Raw genomic sequence first — 5,249 nt, 5'->3', positions numbered from 1 at the left:
GATTTATTAGGCTGACCTAATATTCTCAAATCTTCAAGTAACAACAGTTTTGAACATTTGTTCCTTTGCTGAACACTTTCATTAAAAGGCACTCTCTTCCTTACACTGTTAGGAACATTTGTGTAATGAGAGTTTCTGGTCTTTTGAACTGAGAAGGAACATAAGGGACTAGTTTCTGAAGCAGTCTGTCCATCAAGATGAAGAAACAAACTCTGAATGAAGGGGACAAGGGGGGCAGAAGATACTGTTTTGGGGATGAGGACAATTTTACAGCAACTTAAAACTACATATTTGTGCTCACTTTGACAGCACATATACGAAAACTACATATTGAATGAATTATATTAGAATGCAATTTATTTGCTAGATCTGGTATTTGTTAGTGAACACTTAAATATTCAACAATATCAAATTTTGGTGAAGAGAGCAGGTGAAATTTTACAGATATAGATATATAAAAACAGGTATGGCCTATGTATGTATTTTAATAGCTAATGCCAAAAATACATAGTCGATCCATTACAGAAAAAAATTGTTGGATCAGCAATACATGTGGAACTCAATTTATCAGCCTTGTCAATTAATCAAAACTTTTTTGAAGCTAGATCCTAATTACTCCTCTAACTTGAAAATTATTTGTGAAATTATTAAGATATAATACAGGTGGGCTTGGCACATGTCTTCCAGTAACTCGCCAAAATGACCAACAGAAAGGGAAGAGGGACACTCATTATGTGTTCTCTAAGCCTTTTAGGAAACATGGAAGTAAGAGTGAGCGGGGTAAGCGCAGCCATGGCAAAGCGGTTCTTCAAAGCCTACAATGAGGTCCCCGATGGCACCCAGTGTCATCACAAGACCTACATCACCACGGCCTTAGGCAGCCTTTGCGTCATAATAGGCTCCACTTACAGCATCACACACGACCCTGCAGATTCCGCCCTGGAAGCAGTGGCCAGAGTTGGCCGGTTCACATTCACTGCAGCTGCTGTTGGAGCGATGTTTGGTCTCACTACCTGGTTCAGTGCCCAGGTCAGAGAGAAGCCAGATGACCCCCTGAACTACTTCATTGGAGGCTGCGTGGGAGGCCTGACATTGGGAGCACGCACTCACAGCTATGGGACTGCAGCCATGGGCTATGTCTACATGGGTACTCTGGCCGTCCTGTTCAAGATTGGCAAGCTGGAAGGATGGGAGTTGTTTGCCACCCCCAAGGTGTGAGCCAACCCCCCGTGGCAAATAAATGCTATATGTCCCTGAAAAAAAAAAAAGGAAACATGGAAGTGTTCCTTTGGCCACATACATGCGAATCTACAAGATGGGTAATATTGTAGACATCAAGGGAATGGGTACTGTTCAAAAAGGAATGCCCCATAAGTGTTACCACGTCAAAACCGGAAGAGTCTATAATGTTACCCAACATGCCATTGACATCATTGTAAACAAGCAAGTTTAGGGCAAGATTCTGGCCAAGAGGATCGATGTGCAGATTGAGCTCATCAAGCAGAAACAAGAGAAGAAACAGCTGCTTGAAGCAGGTGAAGGAGAATGATCAGAAGAAAAAGGAAGCCAAAAATAAGGGCACCTGGTTCACCCAGAGAAGTACACTTTGTGAGGACTAACAGAAAGGAGCCTGACTGAGCTGCGGGAGCTCATTCCATATGAACTCATGGCCTAATGTACAAAAAGAAATAAAGGACCAGGACTGCAAAGTGCTTTTCTTAGAGAAAGAAAGGAAGAAAGAAAGAAGGGAGGAAAGAAAGAAAGAAAGCAAAGAAAAAAGAAAGAAAAAACAGAATGTGGAAATACTTCAAAAAGATTATCTACAATAATCAAATTGGCTTTATTCTTGCATTCCTATGATTCAGTATATGCAAAGTCAATATATGAAATTAACCCCATAAATGAACTTCAAGATTAAAATTCACATGATCATCATAGTAAATGCAGAAAAGAGCTTTTGACGAAGCCCAACATGTTTTAACGATAAAAGTCCCATAGTAAATAGGACTAAAGGAAACATACCACAACGTAAAAAAATAAAATCTATAACTGAAAACCCCACAGCCAGCATAATCATAAAAGGGGAAAACCTTAAAGCAATCTGGCAGAAATCAGGAATAAAACAAGGCTGTTCACTAACACCACTCATTTTCAATACTGTGCTTGAAGCACTAGCTGGAGCGATAAGGCAAGAAAGAAAAATTAAAACAATATAAGTATTCAAACAAGAAGTCAAAAAGTTTCTATTTGTGGATTATATGATGTTATACATTATATATCTCAAGAATTCTACTAGAAAACTTCTAATTCTAATAAATTAATTCAGCAATGTGGCAGGGTCATGCTCCAAAATGCTCATTGCTGCCTTACTCAGAATAGCAAAAAAAAATAGAAACAACCTAAATGTTCTTTAACGATGAATGGAAAATGAAAATGTGGTACATATACATTATGAAATGCTACTCAATTGTAAAAAATATAAAATCATGAACTTCGTGGGCAAATGGATGAAACTAGAAAAAGATTATATTTAGTGACAGAACCCAGACCAGAAAGAAAAATGTCACATGTTCTCTCTCATTTGAAGTTCCTAAGTCCAAAGCTTCAGATATGATCGTGTACCTAGAGAATTGCAGAAACCAAGAAAGTAAAAAGGGGGCCATAGAGAGAGAATGTGGGGGATCAATAGACAGGGAGACAGTAGGGTACAAGTGATCTGAAGGAGGAAATAGGAAAAATGGCTTTAATTAGGGAAGGTGATATAAAATAGAGAAGAAAGGCACCAATAATAAGCATACCTTTTAAAGTCCAAAGGAATCATCCCTGCACGTAAAAATATGTATAATTCATATATATATATATAATTTGAATGAAAACTTCTCATATAGGAGGACAATGCTTTCTCTCAGAACCAGATTGGAGTTTTCTCTGAGAAAAGCTCGAATACCAGTCATGACAAGTTCTCATTTGAGTTGTTGCTTAAGGTGGTCCAAGAGACTCCCAAAACATTATAGGCCCTTAGACATCTACCACAGATAGAAGATAATTCCCTGTTGATGAAGACACCAAGTACTTCAGATACAGGATCCATTGGATCCAACCTAGGACTGATCTGAAAACTTCCTCCATGAGGACTAGGTTTCAAGGTACCAGAAGCCACTATGCAAGCTTTCAAAGGAGGAAACAATGAAGTGTCGTATCCAGATATGATACCTATGATGTATTTAAAACATGACAACTAGAAAGACACGAAAATCCCAAGATTGCAGTAGTGGCATGCATACTTTATCTGAAACCAAGAGCTCTGTAATTGGACTTAAGACCCACACAATAAAATTAAAATCATGTCTGGTACTGGAAACCCAGCCAACCACCCAGGAGTAATGAAAGTGTAGAACTTGGAGGCTATCCTAAAGACACTCTTTTACTAAATCAACAATGTCTAAGAACCATCTATAAGCGTTTGTCCTTAAATCTACAGATAAGTCCTCACACTGCATCAAGCAAACTTCTCTTTGCAGTACAGATCATTACAGAAAACCACTACCAGCCAAAATATAGAACTATGAAGGCCAGTCCCAACTGATGCACCTCAGCATAACTCCCACAATCTAAGGCTCAGGGGTCATGGTGAAAGACGGAACAGAAATATCATAATAGCAAAAGGGGGTATGTCTTATTAAAAATAATGTCAATAAACTACACCCAGAAAATCTTGCCAACATGAATGCCTAAATATGAGCTGACCAATGACAACACCAGTAGAAGGAAAAGGGGCCTGAGGGTTCAACCCTAATAGTCTTTGTCTTTCTCAGGGAAGAACACACCAAATTGTTGTCGAATATCAAATAGTCATTCCTGAAAAGATATACACACAAGTAACATTATACAAAAAAAAAAAAAAAAAAAAAAAAACCACAACCGGCACACCCCCATAGAAACTGGAGGGGGGGGGATGGGATAAGGTGTTCCTGGGGGAGGGGGGAATAGGGAAAGGGGATCACATCTGAAATGTAAATAAAATATTCAATAAAAAACGAAATGTTTATAAAAAAGAATGCATGTATAATATCTATGTAACAACAGAAAGGGAGCAATAAATTTGAAAAAGTGATACATGGGGGCTTTGCAGGAAGCGAATGGCAACAGGGAATGATGGCATGGTATAATTATATGTTTACCTCAAAAAAATTTTAAAAATATTTTAAAAGAAGTTATCTGTGTATTGTTCCTACAACTTCTTTTTTTCTGGACTCACATCCACAATTCTGAGACAATGATCACATACTTGCTTCATCTTTAGACATTGTCCCACAGGTCATTAAAGTTCTTTTTGATTATTTTTCTTTCTGTACATTTTCTTTCTGTATTTTTCTACTGCCAAGTCCTCAAATTCAACAGTATTTTCTGGGGAATTGTTTAATACACTCCTAAGATTACCCAGTAAATATTTCATGACAGCTATTACATTTTTCAGCTCTAGAAGTTCTACTTAGTTTTTTATTGATTGTATGAATTCCATGATATACATTACACTTTAAACCCCTTGACAAATTTACCATATCTGTTATAAAACCTTTGCATGCTAATTTCTTGCTATTTCCATGTCTGATTTTTATACTAACTTATTACCTAGCTACAGCTTACATTTTCCTAACTACTATTAATTTTTATGGACTGATGGACATCAATAATTACACCACTTTTGAATATCCATGTTTTATTATTTTCTCCTTTAAACAAGAGCTTCTTTTGCTGATCAACTACTTGACCTATGGGCCAGCTTGATCACTATATATCCTTTTAAATGGTTTTCAATTTGTCACACTTAATGTTTATTTATTTTAAACTTATTTACCTTTAAATTAGTAAGAATTCTATATATTTATGAGATACCATGTAATCTTTTAGTATCCATGTTATATGTGCTGTCAAATCAGCATAATTTCCTGATAAAGTAACAATTTTACAAAGTTATTTCTGTTTCCTTGTGATGTATTTATGATTGAAGCACTGAAGGTTTGAATGCTTTTAATTATAAGACTTTGCTAGTTTTGATAGGAATATATGATTTACCAGCTGGCACTGATTGTGCTTGCCTTTAATCCCAGCTCCCAGGAGGCAAAGGCAGGCAGATCTCTGAGTTCAAGGATACTCTGGTCTACAGAGTGAGCCCTGTGCAGCAAGAACTACACAGTGAAACCTGCCTCAGAGAGAGAGAGAGAGAGAGAGAGAGAGAGAGAGAGAGA

At 37.2% G+C, this 5,249-nt stretch overlaps 1 pseudogene; it reads left to right on the top strand.

The window, feature by feature from the left end:
- The first annotated feature begins 792 nt into the window (after positions 1-792).
- Positions 793-1,218, top strand: LOC114628932 (annotated as a pseudogene).
- The last annotated feature ends 4,031 nt before the right edge of the window (positions 1,219-5,249 follow it).

Source organism: Grammomys surdaster, unplaced genomic scaffold (genome assembly GCF_004785775.1).
Source record: "Grammomys surdaster isolate TR1022 unplaced genomic scaffold, NIH_TR_1.0 274, whole genome shotgun sequence".
Lineage (NCBI taxonomy): Eukaryota > Metazoa > Chordata > Mammalia > Rodentia > Muridae > Grammomys > Grammomys surdaster.
This window is presented reverse-complemented; position numbering and strand designations above follow the sequence as displayed.